Genomic DNA, 16,013 nt, shown 5'->3' with positions numbered 1-16,013 from the left:
AGGGGGCGTAGTTTTATATTTATTGGAAATTTTCTTCTATAAATATAACATCTTAGAATAATGAATCATTAACAAAATACTGTGTAACTTCATTTCCTTGTACATACCTGCTAAGTCTCAAGTTCAGGGCTTTATTATTTCTCCTAAAAGAGCTGGTGGCATCACAAATACCTGAAGACAGGTAAGGAATGCAGGTTTCACCTCTGTTTTGAGATCATGTGATGCCATAGCTCTTGCACGTGAAAGAATACAGTGAACTCCAGTCTTGGCAGACATATAAACCCTCCCAGATCTCTGTTTGCTTTTAACCATATCTTATTTGTAATTTTAAAGCTACAGTTTTTTCTATGAATGATTTAAGATCTTAAATGGTGTTATTGTTCAGAATGGCTATTGAAGGATGAGCATTGTGACTAGCTCTTGGTACAAGAAATGCACACAAATGAGTCTGATCTCCCGGGATAAGGTACCTTGCCCACTACAGAGACCAGAGCTTTGACTCATACAGCCTTTTGGAACTTGGTAGTGATTTATGACTGCAGGAACTAAGTGCCACGTCTTCTACATTTTGAATTAATTCATTAAAGTTGTTTCCAGAGGCCTCTGAACCCAAATACTTGTCTTACACTGCAAAAGAAGATCCATGGGAGCCTCTCCGAGCCCAGATCAGCTGATTTGGGCGTATGCTATGGGGCTAAAAATAGCAGTGTAGATGTTCAGGTTCAGACTGGCGGAGAGAGTGGGCCTCAAAGCCCAAGCACCAGCCTTAGCCTGAACATCTGCACTGCTATTTTTAGCCCTGTAGTATGCGCCTGAGTCAGTTGACCCAGGCTCTTAGACACATTGAGTGTTTTTTATTTTGTTTGTTTTTTGCAGCGTACCCCGTGTGTGTTGTTGATATAATCTCAAATTGCCCCGGCAAAGGAAATGCTTGGCCTTATTCTCCTCTGTTTTATACTTGTGTAAATCAGGAGTAACTCCACTGATGTCAGTGGAGATACATATATTAATTTGCTCAAAAAGAGAATCTAGCTCACTATTCACATATTCCAAGCATTGTGTTCCAGTGGACTGAGCAAAGGACTGGAGATCCCAGAACTCCTGCATTCTAATCCTGGCTGTGCTGCTTTCTCATGGTATGGTTTTGGGCAAGTCATATAACTTCACTGTTTGAGTTTATCCTGGACTTAACCTTTATTTATGTTTCATAGTGGTGATGAATATTAATGTTTGTACTGTGCTATCATAATGCAAAGGTGCTACAAAATTGTCATAATTACGTATTAAAAAGATGCTGCCAGTCTAGCACACTATAGATATAATACAGGTTAGAAACACTACCCCATTGATTTCAGTGGAACTTTGGTTTGTTCAATAAATAGCTTCCAAAACTGTATAAGTTGTAAATCTGAATACTTTTGTAGTATGTTTTCTGCAGATGCCACTGGCATGCTGCATTGATACAAAAAATGCAATGCCAGAGCTGTCAATATTAAAAGCGCAAAATTAGATCTGTAAAGGAATAGTAAAATACTTAGGGAAGTCTAATTTTAAAGTATCTTTAAAAATGTAACCATTCCCAATTTTGAGCTTCTCTGTTGAGCCCTGGTGTTGCAGGAATTATGCGGGAGCATTTTTGCTGGCGTACTGTTAATCTTGCTGTTTTCATTCTTTTTAGTGATTTCATAGAGTTCTAGAGCTTTCAGTTTTGACAAACGATTGAATACTCATGATTGCGTAATTCAGTATCACACAAACATTTATTGTTTTGGAGTTCGTTGTTCCTTCCCAGCAGGTGTTATCTGAGTTGGAAGGATTTACCAAGCGACAGTGGTGACTAGAATCCACACTTCCATCTGATGTGTGTTCTTGTGCCCAGCCATTACACCTAACCTTGGGAGCGCCTGGTACTGGGGAGATAGCCACAGTGATTTAGAAGATCACATGCTTCGGTTCCTGCCTCTCCTCCATTCTAATGAGCACTTAAAAAAAAATCAAAAGAAATTCTAATAGTGGAATCTTCACATTTCACAGGAAAGTATATTATAAAAACCTCCAATTCATTAGCAATGCCTCATAACTGGAAAAGAAACAGCTGCTTTTTGTTGAGGCAAAACAAATCTCTCCTTATGTGTTGGCGCCTTATCTCTTCAGAGGTAGTAAGAGATCATACAAAAATGATTTGCCTTTGTTTCTTACAAAGCACTTTGCAATAACTTAGTGTATTTGCGTATTTGAATTTTTTGGACAATTTCATTTTTCTGAGATGGTTACTTTCTTGTAAGTGGAGGGAGATCACTATAATACAACTCTTCTTCTGATATATAATGCATAATCTGTTGTTTTATACATTCACTGAAGGAAACCCATTGTATGCTGATGGAGATGAAAGTGAAGCTTTCATATATTCATGCAGTTTAAAGTCCAGTAATGAACTGGCAAAAAACACTTTGTGCATGCTATTTTATGTGTAATGAAAGCACTGTGTACCGAAGTCATGCAGCATGGTGCTTAAATCACTTCCCTTAATTAGGGTTTATAAAGAAATAAATTATATCACACAAAATCTGAAATTGTTTACTTTGATGAGTTAATAGAGAGGGCACAAGAATAATGATAAAGTTTGGAATGCCTTTCTCCGATATCTTTGCAATATGCCAGTTGATGTTGGCAGATGTAGGTGCTGAAATTTCATTTCTAGAACTTCGTGTGTGAAATAGTCCCTGAGGAAATTTTTAACCATTCACTAATGTACATCAAGCTCCATTTTCAGTGTGGTATCATGGCTCCCTCTCCCTACTGCTTCCACTTGATACACACAAGTGATCTGTTCATGTGCCTGTCCCAATCGGAAGGCTGGTCTAGCCTGGGTCCTAATGTTCCATTTCCACCTTAAGTCTAGGGGTCAGTCTTCACTTGCCGCTTCTGAATTAATTATTCAAGTCTGGTGAATAGTAAGCATTTCTCGATGAGAAACAACTTGTCTCTCCCCTTGGACTCATATTAATCCCATGCCATATTTAGCCAGAAGGATGAATTCGGTAGGCTCAGAAGCCTGTAGTGCCTCTTCATGAAGCCCCAGAGTCATCCCTGAGAGATATTTGTGCAGTTTGCAGGCTCGGAGACCAGAAAACTTGGAGCTTTTTAATCCAAGTCTACTGTGTGCTCAGCATAGCTGCTGGCCCACTGGGCTTGCTGGTTCTGTGTGTGTGCATGGCATGCATTCATGGGCGTGGACACTTGAACTTCATTTGTGACCGATGGGAGCGCTTATACGTCATCCCAATGAAAGTTAAGCTCAGCCACTTGTAGAAAGATAAAGTGTGTTTGCCTCATGACAGATTTTAGCTTCTTGTTACCGTTGCTATCCTTTACATTGTTAGAGCGTACTAAATCCTAGAAGTTTAAGTCTTGTCCAATTAGTCAACTAAGAACAATACAGAGCATACCTTCAGCTAGTAAGGCATATGGAATTATTTGCAGTTTTTAGCTTGAAAGAGTCATTCATTGAGGAACAGCTTTAAAAAAATGTTGCTGACACATTTATGTTCTGCATCTTTCTTTCCCTTTTGCTTTAATTCAGTCTTTGAAATGAAGTCTCCATTTCAGTCCTAGTGATAAGTCTGAAAGAGTAATCACAAAAAGCATTTCTATTAACCCCCGGAGCAATTGTATACGACAGGCATAATTTTAAAGGTAATTATTAAATGTACACATATATTTTAAGTACTTTTCTTTCTCGCCAGCACAATGAGTATGTTGGACATTAATGTGCCCAATCTCTAGGGTTATAAAAAGTTCAGTAAACATATTAATTGTGTGTTTATTCAGTAAATGCATTGTATTTCCACAAGTGTACATAATTTTATTTCTCTGTATCACTTGTTATAATTTTAAGGAGATTGTAGATGGCACAAAAGATGTAGATTTTAAAAGCTCTATCTCCTGAAATGCATTAGAGAAAGCAACCTGGCATGACTATCCTATTTCAAACCATTTTTAAAAGGCCTCAGTCTAGGCTGTATCTAAACATCTTAGAGCTATACTCAGAGATCGGGAGATGCATACATATTCAGTATACCAATATTCACTGTTTGTGTATTCTTAAATTCAGTCCTGTGCTAGTTAAGTTCAGTATACAAGACAACTTGAGGGCAGGAGGTTTCCCCTAAGAGACCATTTTAGTTCTCTAGATGAATGTTTGCTCGTTTACTGTACTAATAAGGTTTCTTTCAATACTTTTGTGCAAGGTATTTGGTAGGAGGGAAGAGGCCTGTGGATGCACATAGCTTCATTGCTGTTGACATTATATAATGCTCATTTTCTCCACAGAAAATTCATTTCAGACCTTACATAGCTCCCTTCCTCCTTGGAGTGGGGTAGAGGATAGCAGTATTGGAATGAGAGAATCAAAAATGTGTACCTACCTTTTCCAACAGGCTATACATGAAAAACTCACTTGCTTTACCCCCCAAACTATCTTAACATTCTTCCTCTTTGGGGTGCAGTCAGAAAATACACTCTTAAGACTGCTACCATGATAAAATAGAGCTGTTTCCCTCCACATAAGAGACACAAGTAGAATAATATGTTTCAAAAGATAGGAATCAAAGTTGGCCGCAATGTTGCATTTTTATCTGTGTGACAGCTAATGTTGGATGATATCTTCTGCTTAAACTGTGACTGTTGAAGTGAAACCTGGACTTCTGAGCTGTGCTGAGCACTCGCACATATTGCTATTGTAGATCTAGGTTACAAAGTACTTCTGGATAGTGCAAAACATTTTCCACTTTTAGATAGAATTACTTGTTAAGCACAAATGTGCTACATGCAGCCATTGCTGGGTGATGGAGATGGTGGGTTTTTGGTTTGTTTGGATGTTTTTGCTGGGTACAGTAGTTTACATTTCTTTCTACAAATGGATTTCAACCTGCATCTTTGCTGTTGCCTGGATGATTTTGCATGGCATTATTGTTTCCCCACTAGTGTTCTTTAAACATCAAACGTATTTGTGTTAAAAGCTGCAGTACAATGAAGTTGTCTGATAAGGTTCTAACTAACCCTAATCATTATGAGACATGTAACTCATGGTGTTTTGTGTTTTCAAGGAGTGCACTAAAAAGGTGATGACATATGAGTTACTGAATAAGGTACTGTGCAATGTGTGCAGCAGAGTTTGTGCAGACCTTATATAGTGTGAAAAGCAGTTTTCCGGTGCCCATATTTGCTTATTTTGTATCTAAATAAGCATACTTCCTTCAGGCTGGCCTGTCTCCCGCTATGTGGCTGGGTTGCATGCTGAGATATTTCCGCGGAAGAGAAAGGCAAAGGCGGGGGTGGGGGGAAAGTCATCTCCCTCCTAGACTGGAGGGAGTCTAATTTGATTTTGGTGATTTGTGACAAGTATTGTCATTTAAAAATATGAGGGACATCTTGGTGAGAGAACTGTAAACAGATACAGAATGTAGCCCTGGAATAAAACAATGTCAGACTCAGCCACATCATTTCCTTAGCACTTATTTTGTTTATCTTCCAGTAATGTTCTGATTTATGCTTTCTGGAGTCTTTGAACTTCAACTGTCTTGAACAATCTCTAGTCTATTACTTATTTTAATGTTGCTTGAAACAGGGTCGCTTTTTTGCTGTGGTGCTCTGGGCAATTTCACTTCAGAGCGCTTCCCTTCCTTTGTTTAACCTGTGACCTGTGAAAACAAGAGTTAATCAAAAGTTCTAAGGTAGCTAAGAGGAAGGGGAAGTGTTCGGTTACAAATTAAATATGAGCAAGTCATAAGCTATAAATCCTCAATAGTGCTACCAGTCGTGCTACTTAAGTCACATGTGGTGCAGAGTGTTTTGGTTATAAATTCAACCTCTGTGTCCATAGGTTTTTTTGTTTGATTGTTTTTTAAGGATATGTAGCACGTTTGGCTTTCTGTAAGACAAAATCCACATCTTATGCTTTCAGCTGGCATTTGAAAGCATGTCATCTACTTCTTTTCTTTTTGGTGGTGATTTTTTGCTTCTGAAGTATCTTGTCACTACTCAGTGAATGGAGGCAGACAGCATTGTTTTCCTCAGCGAAGTAAACTTATGGAATAAGTCGCCAGGTAAAACTATAGAAGCAAATAGGATAAATGAGTTTGAGGCAGTTGGACACTTAGCGTGAAAGAAAAGGTTTCAATGGGATAGTGACAAAAAGAGCAAAGTGAGAGCTGAAATGAACTTCCTGGAGACATTCTTAACATTGTTGTTTACTGTCACTGTGAAGTGACCACAGCTCTGTCACACCTTCAAAACTAAGTAGCCTTTAAATTTAAAAGAAAATTGTATCTAAGAGCAGCTAATTACCCTATCAGTGTTTTATACTAAAAAATATTCAACTGTTCATTGAGAATTGGCTTGATATTATTCTAATGATACCTTTTAATTCCAGTTGTTAGGATTGGATTGGAAATATTTATATAAATTCTTAAAGATTAAAAAAGCAAGAAGGCCATGCCATAAGACTCTAAGTAAAAGGTTTGATCCTGCAGGTTTTTTGACCCACCATTTCCTCCCAGTAGCTACCGGAAGTGCTGTATGCCCAGTCTTTAAAGCAGGTGTGCATATGCTTATCTATATCTCATATAGAACATATAATGGGACGATGTAAAAGTCTAATCCTGTGATCTTGAATGGTCACAGTACTCACAAGCAAACCACCTGTGAGTTTTGCAGGTCTTCCCAATTAAATGTCATTTAAACCTCTATTCTGTAATGTTCCATCATGTAATCTGGGTGTGCCACACATTTTACAGAGAAGCTGTTTTACAAATTCATGGCAACAACCAGGCTCTGGGCATTCTTAAGTAATTACAGTTACAGCCCCTCTCCAGCCTATGTGATGTAAACCGCACCACCACATGATCCGTCTCCTCCCACAGCAGGGATGGTCCTTGCAGAGTATTTTGAATCTCAAATAGTCCTTACGGTGTATGTAGAGCATATAACATTTATTGGGGTTACTTTTTATATTCTTCCACTTGTAAAGCCAAGCTCCCATAGTGCCATGAATCCAACAACAAAAACCTATGACGAGAGGGAGAAATATTAACAGTAATGCATTTAAAGAAGACTAAAAATACCAACGTGCTACTGCAATTCAAATTATATATAATTGTGATGTCCTGTCCCTTTAAATGTTAGAGCACTCCCCTTTCCCCAGTGCAAAGCCTCACTTTCACGTTACTCTCAGTTTTGCAGCTAAAATAATAAAGTGAGCAGGAGAGTTGTTTCTGTCTGCTCCCTCTGTGACTGTATTTATCTCCGGTGCTGGGTCCAGAAATATAACATTGGTGATGCAGGATTTATATTTCATGTGTGTCCAGTGCTTGCATTGCAAGAAGAAGAAAAAAAAAGTAAGCCAATACTATGTGGAAGGGGACAAAGCTCATCTAGAAGCACAGGGTGACAGACTTCTATTCTTGCTCCTGGGACAGTGGGAACCAGCCAGCTAGAGAGGGAAAAGTAGGCAAATAAAGACAGAACAAAGGATAAGAGTTCTGTGATTACTACCAGAATGGTTCAAATAGAGCAATGAAGTGGAAGCAAGCAGCCATCTTCATTCACCACATGCAAGCAGGCGGGCAGGCAAACATTTAGCCTGCACTGAGGATTTTTAGCCAGGAGAGGGAGCCCAAGTGCAGCCAAAGACAGAATTCCGCATTTTGCAGTATAAGCACATGGCCAGCAGAGGGTGATCCAGTGGAGATAGTATACCGTTTCCTTTTTTAAAAAAAACGAAAAGAGAGAATTTCCCTGTGTGAGAGACATCTAGGAGGCAAAGAGCGCAAATAGAGTGAGACGCTCTCAGCATTATCTTCAGAATTTGGAAGTTTCATACCTGTTTGTATTGTGGACTTTTTACCTTGCTTACAATTCAGTTTTTGGACCAAAACATGGAATTCCATCATTAGTAGCTCCTCATACGCAATGATGGGCATTGGTACTTCAATTTTGCAAAGGGACTCAGTGCAACAATACTGGTGGACTGTTATGCCAGCCATGCTCAAGCTCTTGTCAGCCCGAAGGAGCATCAAATGAAGTGTTCTATCTCAGTTTGATAGGTTACCCATCACTCACACATACATCAACAAAGAAACTGCTATGGATGATGTGCTTTCTCTTGTGAAGGAAATGGTGTTATAGGGTACCGTGTTGGATCATAAGAATCCCCAGTTTACACAATTCATGTCACATCAACATGGATGATCTGTGAATCATGGTTGCATCTTATGGGGAATGTAAGTGATCATTACGAAATCACGGCAAGCTCAGGTTTTGGAAGCCCTTCATGCAGGTCATTTTGGTATTGTACAGATGAAGCCATAGACCAGAGTTATGTCTGGTGGCCAGGGATTGACAAAGATTTTGAGAGGAAGGCAAAGTTCTGTACTATGTGTCAGCACATTCAGCATGATCCTGGTTCAGCACAATCCCTGCCTGTTGGTTGTAGCCTGAGTCTCCTTGGACATGTATTCATGTGAACTTTGCTGGACCTTTAGAAGGTTATATGGTTTTGGTCATAGTCAACACCCATTTGAAATGGCCAGAAGTTTTCAGAATGACTTCTACTATAGCTGCCAAGACAATTGGACATCATCGTACCTTGTTTAGCCAATTTGGTTTATGGTTACAGTTAGAGAGTGACAGTAGACCTCAGTTCCATTGTGAAAAATGTTAGAGGTTCTTAACTTCAAATGGAATTCAGTGCACATGCTCTGCTTCATACCATCCTGCTATAAGCAGATTAGTGAAACACTTCATACAAACACTTAAACATGCCATAGGAGCTAACAGGTCTATTTGGAGTCATCAGCAGAAATTGGACAATTTCTTGCTTATCTACAGGAACACACCACATGCTACTACCCAGGACCCACCTACAACTCTTTTCTTGAAGAGATCTTTACTTATCTTTTGGGACTTGCTGTGTCCTGATGCTGCCTCACGTGTAGCCAAATCCAAAGCTATGCAGATTGATCAATGTAAGATTTGTCATCGTTCTTTTCAAGTAGGAGACTTAGGCCTGGTCTATACTGGGGAATTTGGTCAGTATAACTATGTCGGTCTGGGGTGTGAAAAATTCACACCCTTGAACGATGTCGTTACACGGACCTAACCCCGGCTGTAGACAGCGCTAGGTCAACTAGCTACCACCTCTTGGGGAGACGGATTATCTGTGCTGACAAGAGAAGCCTTCCCCTCAGTGTAGGTAGGGTTTTCACTGAAGCAGTGCAGTGGCAGCAGTGGAGCTGCACCATTGCAACGTTTTAAGTGTAGACAGGCCCTCAGTGTGGACTTGCAGCTATGGTTGTGGAGTGAAATGCACAGGACCTGTTTAGTTCATGATAAAACTATCCAATGGTATTTTATGGAAACAACAGATGCACCTGTTTCAGCCTTGACAAGCACTGGAGTATGGGGATGACCGAGAGGAATTTTTGTTCCTCCAGCTGAACCTCCTTCCATTACAACTATTAATTTCAGTGGCTTGTTGGGAGAAACTTTGGTACCAGATCCAGTTGATTCTGTACCAGAGCCAATTGGTTCCTTCCCACTGACCGTTTCTGTTTGGAATGCTGCCTCTCCAACATTACCATATTATCCCGAGAGAGTGAAAAACAGCTGTGCTCCTGAGCTCATAAATTGCTTAGTGAATTGCTATTCCAAGGCAGAATAACCTATTGTAATTTAAGAGTCTGCAGTAGTCCGCCCTCAACTTGTAGGTTATATAATGTTCATTGTTAGCCACGTACATGATGTATCTGTGTTTGGAGAGATTTTTAAAGTAGGGCAGAGGACTGTAATGTCCTGTTCCTTTAAATGTTTGGGTACTCTCCCCTCCCCAGTGCAAAGCCTCACTTTCATGTTAGTTCGGGGTGGGCAAACTATGGCCCAGGGGCTGGATCCGGCCCCTCAGGGCTTTGGATCCGGCCCGCGGGATTGCCCCGCGTGGTGCTGCAGGTCCCGCACCGCTCTCAGAAGCGGCTGGCACCAAGTCCCTGGGCCCCGGGGGGGCCCATAGGGCTCTGTGCGTTGCCCTTGCCTCCAGGCACCGTCCCCCCCCCCCAGCTCCCATTGGCCACAGTTCCCTGTTCAGGGGAGGTACCTGGAGGGGTGGCAAGGCCAGTGCGTGGAGCCCTGTGTCCCCCCCCCGTCCCCCCCCAGGGGCCGCGCAGGGACGTGGTGCCAGCTGCTTCCCGGAGCAGTGTGGCGCGGGGCCAGGGCGGGCAGCTAGGCAGGGAGCCTGCCCTGGCCCTGGTGTGCACCGCTGCCACCCCGGAGCCCGAACCCCTTCTGCACTCCACCCCCCAACTCCCTGCCTGCACCTCGCACCCCTCTTGCACCCCAACTCCTTGCCCTGAGCCACCTGTTGCACCCTGCACCCCTCCTGCACCCCAACCCCCTTCCCTGAGCCCTCGATACACCCCGCACCCCTCCTCTGCCCCAATCACTTGCCCTGAGCCCATTCCTGCACACCGCACTCCCTCCCGCACCCCAACCCCTGCCCTGAGCTCCCTCCTGCAGTCTGCACCCCTGCCTTGAGCCCCCTCCTGCACCACAACCCCCTCCTCTGAACCCCCTTATACAGCCCACACCCCTCCTCTGCCCCAATCCCTTGTCTTGAGCCCGTTCCTGCACACCCCAACCCCCTGTCCTGATCCTGCATACAATTTTCCCACCCAGAGGTGGCCCTCAGCCCAAAAAGTTTGCCCACCCCGTGTTAGTTTCAGTTTTGCAGCTAGAACAAAAAAGAAATCACAGCACACAGCTGTGTTTCTGTCAGCTCCCTCTGTGACTATCTCTCTCCTTTTCTGCTGCATCCAGAATATAACACACATAGCTATTTTGTGCATAAAATGACACAGGAAGCTTCCAGAATTAGATGAAGGTTTCATACGCCCCATGGGAAAGCTGGACATCTTTTATCCCAATTGAGATAAAGCTTCCTTTTTTAGTCTTGAAGGGTCATGAGTTGTTGGAACCTTAAACTTGTCACTGTTGAACCTCACACGTGAACCTCACACCAGTGTGTTTTTGGGGATAGAAGGAGAAGCAAAATTCCCCATTCGGGAGGAAGAAGTAAAAATGTTATGGAATATTAAATGTTAGGTTGGCAGTACTGAGAGAAAAATCTCTAATGGAGGCAGGCAGAGGTTGTGCTGATGGAGATGGCTTACTGGGCAGAGTACAGGAGAGGCACCCAAAGGTGCGTAATCAGATTGTTTCTATGACCTGGCTTTACAATCCATCGCATCACTCTGTCTGTGTGCATCTATAGAGAACAAGTCACTTTGTTTTTCTGTGTGTATAGACATGCATATCATTTAATTTCCTTTGATTTTTTCCAAGGCACCCATCCATTGCTCTGGGTGTTTTAAAATACACAATATAAAAATACAATTGGAATGGACTGCCTCTGACTCTTACTAGATTTCTGCTCACAATAATACTAAACTTGTATGTAAACAACTATCAGCCCATATCCTTAGTTCTACTCCCCTCTTCAGTCTCCCAAAAGGAGAGTTGTTGAGCTTTACAGTGCATCTGAAAGGTTTACAAATTTGTGTAGTGACTAATGTATTTTATGGAGAGAGATGTAAAAACTGTAGAAATGGGCTTCTATGTGAAAATCACTCTACATATATCTGTCAATTGAAAGAAAATCCCAAAGGTGTCCTATGTCTTCCTTTAAACTATTCAGGAAGAAGGAGGATGATCCAGTAATTAGGGCACAACATGGGAATCTGGAGGCTTGGGTTCAGTTCTGTGCTCGGCCAGACTTCCTTCGTGACCTTGTGCATGTCTCTTAACCTCTCTGTGTGCCAGTTCATCATCTGTAATGTAGGATAATAACACTTCCCTATCTCACAGGATTACCACAAGGGTAAACACATTAAAGCTGTGAAGTGCTCAGTTTATAGAGTTTAAGGCCAGAAGGGACCACCAGATTATCTAGTATGACCTTTTGTGTATCACAGGCCACCAGTACCACCCAGCGCCCGCATCCTAAACCCAACAACCAAAATTAGATAAAAGCTTTACAGTCCACAGGAGATTAGACTATTATGTACCACAGGCAGAGAATAGGAGGGTCTGAGATGCACCAGTGCCCAAGGTCCCCACAAGGGAAATGATTGTGAGATATACCCAGATAAAGCTGGCAAGTGACCCTCACCCACATGCTACAGAGTGAGGCGAAAACCCGCAAAGATCACTTCCAATCTGACCTGGAGAAAAATTCCTTCCTGACCCCACATATGGTGATCGTAGTGATCACCCCTGAGCGTGACAGTAAGAACCAGCCAGCCAAGCATCTGAGAGAGAGAGACCTAGGAGAACCTAAGATACACTACATTTGCAATTTTTTCAAATATTATGTGTGAAAAATTGGCAATTACACAGGACACTCGCTAGAACGCGCATCTATGTAGTGCGAATTCGCATATAATGCAGTCGCGGCCATGGATCCCAAATTTAATTACTTTAATTGGAATTCATTTTAACGCGGTCCCTGCGTTAACGTGGTACCACACATGGATCCCAAATCCCGCATTCTAGCGAGGGTCCGGTGTACTGTGCTGACAAAATTAAGCATTACCAACACACTGCATTTTGCAGCCACAGCAATTTAAATATGTAGTTAAATGTTATGAATGGCAGAGAATTCTCGGGTCTGTAAAAGGGAGTTTGTAGGTAGCATTTCCAATAAAGTGCTGAAAGACCCTCAGAGGATGAGTGTGTAACACAGAAAATACAATGGAATTACAGTAGATTTTCTGTGGAGGTGCCATTACTCTAAGGGCATTATGTTACCAGTACTGCCTCATACATTGTACCAGTGATAACAGAGAAGGGGATCGTTCCTTTCTTGGTGAGAAATCTCCCTCAGTCACACAAATAATCTGAAATCAAAGAAGACATCTAATCTTCTCCAAGTCACAGTTATTAAACAGTTACAGAGAAAAATAACCTTCTTTCCAAAACTGAGAAGCTGGAAATGTACGTTTGTGTATTAATGGGACGTTAAATTCTAAAGCTAATGCTGAATTATGTAATGATTTTAATTGCAGTTAATATATGAGACTAGTGGGCAGTCGAGCATGTGAGAGAAATATGCTGCTGTCACATATCAAGATCTTCTCTCACTGCCCTACTTATATATAATATATCTGCAGCTCCATAATATGGTTGTGTTTAAGGAAGATGCTCTTGGCTGTGTGCATATTTTGTTTCTTTTCTTATACCATTGCTCTTACTACTTGACTCTACCTGACAGTAATAAAGTTATCTCTGATTCCTACCCAAATCCTTACCCTTTTAAGGAGTAGTGTGTGTGCTCCCCCAATTCCCCCACCCATCCCAGTTATCTGAACACCAGTCAGGCAAATTTTGCCTTTCTAAAAGCAAAATACAGGGAGTGGAAAAAGCCTGTAGAAATATCCTTTCCTTCCCCGCAGGTCTGCCTCGTACACTGAAGTAAGACCGTGTCTTAAGACAACTGCTGTAGGCTAGAAGCCTGCTGCATTTATACCCAGATGAAAGGGGCAATGCAGAGTCTCATGGGGATTCTCCACTGGCTACATAAAGCTTGGTAAGAAAGCAAGGAGTCAGTCCGTGACAGCTTAGCAAACAGAGCACAGATCCCCAAAGGCATTCTCTTGTATGCTTAATACTGTACCTTATAGAAAACGGTAGTCTAAACATCTAGACCTTTTATAGATGTGTTGGTTTGGCAAAGTCATTCTATGTTGTCTGTAATTCTGTTTGCTAATAATTTCCTGTTTGAAACAGCAACGTTTCTAATTTCTGGATATTTTTGTATCATTCTTCCACTCACCCCTCACCCCCGCCCTGCAAGATTCTTATATATCTCCCTAATAGCCATGGGTGCCCGACATTCTTGTGATGTTGCCAGCTTTGTAGTATGAAACATGAATGCGTTTCATCACCACCCAAATTGGAGATGCTAATTTTCAAACTGTAACGTTGTTTAAAACCATAAAATACTGAACTAGATCGGTTACACTGAGCTGTGAATATTACTTGAGAGAGACCGGACAAAATAGGAGTAAAAAGTGACAGGCCAGGATTATAACCATGTCCAATAAGAGAGATGAATGAGCAGTAAGGAAAAATAGGGAGTGAGCAAGTGTAATAGAAATGGCAGTACGCCTCCCCTCACCCCAAACTGTGTGCAGAATGACCGTCAGTTCAGACATTTTAGCAATGTGTAAATATAAACATTTATCTGCACTTTTTTGTATACAGAAACTATTGACTAGCTGCTGACTGACAGAGTTAAAATGGAATTTGGATCCAATGTCCTTGCAGGCAACTGAATAAAACCTATAGAGTTGGCATGTTTGGCTTAATGAAGCAATACAGGAAACTCTGTTGGCTCTGTAGCAAGATAAGGTTCAGCTGTGAACTCTGGCCTCCCAACAGGGGAAAACAGTGGCTCTTTGAAGAAGCATACAACCCAGAGTTTGGTTTCAAAACCTCAACACTGCCATCACTAGATAAGCATCAGTCAGTGCAAAAAGGTGCATTGAAACTATGCTGCCACAGCCAGCCCCAAACTCTGTACCAAAAGGACTCAAACTTGAATACCAGATGATTTCTAAAGGGCTACCTTGCAGCAGTTATTAAAACATTAAATGTCTCATTCTGAGGAGATTGGTTAGATTATATTTATCAAGCATTCTGTGAGGATGCAACCCAGTCAAAATTAGAAATTGGAATCTCTCTCATTTACTACTTATAAGCTATTGACAGAAAACTAGTTTAAAACAAAAATAAAACTTCTAAAATATTATAATTTTGATTTTGTAAATGACATTTTCAGCTAAGAAGTCCTGCCCGATTAAGTCTAATTCAGCATGTCTTCCTTGAAGTAGGTTTTCTTTTAATATTGTTAGCTTTAAAAAAAAAAAGCAGCCTTAAACCCTTCTTTTGAAAAATATATTTTGATGCTTGTATGGGTTTGTTTACCAGGTTCTTGTTAATCTCTGTGCAGGAGTCTTATTCTGAAAGGATTTCTTGTTACTATTATAATAGCTTTTAACTCGGCTGAGGTTTATTTAACTAAATGGGAAGAGAGAAACTTATCTGTCTAATCCCTCTTGAATGTTTACATTGTGATGCCAAACTAAACGTTGTTTAAAGTGGTAATTCTCTGTCTGTGCAATAGTCAATATGTGGTTCCCAGAGTCATTTGAAACATATTAACATAAGCGATAGTACTGTCATATAATGTGAAAAGCTAAGTTGCTTATCAGTATATTTTGATAAGCTACTTAAATTTTACAGTAGCATTTGCTGGCTTCAAAACAAATGTTAATGATGGAGTGCTGTTCACTTTATCTGTCACGTATATTGCTTCTCACTTCATTTATTACTACAAGCTGTACAGTTAGTAACCATAGGGGCCCTGATTTCTTTACAGTTGGCAGGATGTAGTCATATTGTGTAAAGGCTGTAAATTTTGTCCAACTATATCAAAAATATACTTTATTTGCTTCACAAGACATCTGTGATTAACAGAGAAATCACTTTATGCTTCGTACTCCTAGCTTCTCTGTTCACTATAGCTTAGGGAAAATTCCTTGCAGAGATTTAAAAAATAATCAAAGATCCTTGCCATGCAAGAATGGTACAAAATCCAAGCAAAGCTTCCTACAGCACAGAATAGTGTCTTAGCTGTCTGTCCTTGTTTATGTGCAGTGGAAATGTCCCTAGAAGGCATAGCAGTACTAAATAGCCATACAGTGTGAAAAAGCAGATACATAATTTTCAGCATGTTCGCGCCTTTGAAAGTTGACTCTTCGTTACTGATTATTGTAAAGAACTGATATGCTATAAATGAGGCAAATTTGCATTCAGGGTAAGAAGTATTCTTGGTCTAACTACAGCTTGAATAAGTGGAATTTTATAGATGCTGGGTAAGAGAGTATACCCATCATTCTGGT

General features: G+C 41.1%; 1 protein-coding gene across 8 annotated transcripts in view; it reads left to right on the top strand.

The window, feature by feature from the left end:
- The window catches only part of DENND1A (DENN domain containing 1A), a 413,337-nt gene that overhangs the window by 148,590 nt on the left and 248,734 nt on the right, over positions 1 to 16,013 (top strand). The gene's annotated exons all lie outside the window — the stretch shown is intronic.

Source organism: Eretmochelys imbricata, chromosome 16 (genome assembly GCF_965152235.1).
Source record: "Eretmochelys imbricata isolate rEreImb1 chromosome 16, rEreImb1.hap1, whole genome shotgun sequence".
NCBI lineage: Eukaryota > Metazoa > Chordata > Testudines > Cheloniidae > Eretmochelys > Eretmochelys imbricata.
Note: the sequence above shows the minus strand (reverse complement) of the source record. Positions and strands in the feature narration are given on the sequence as shown.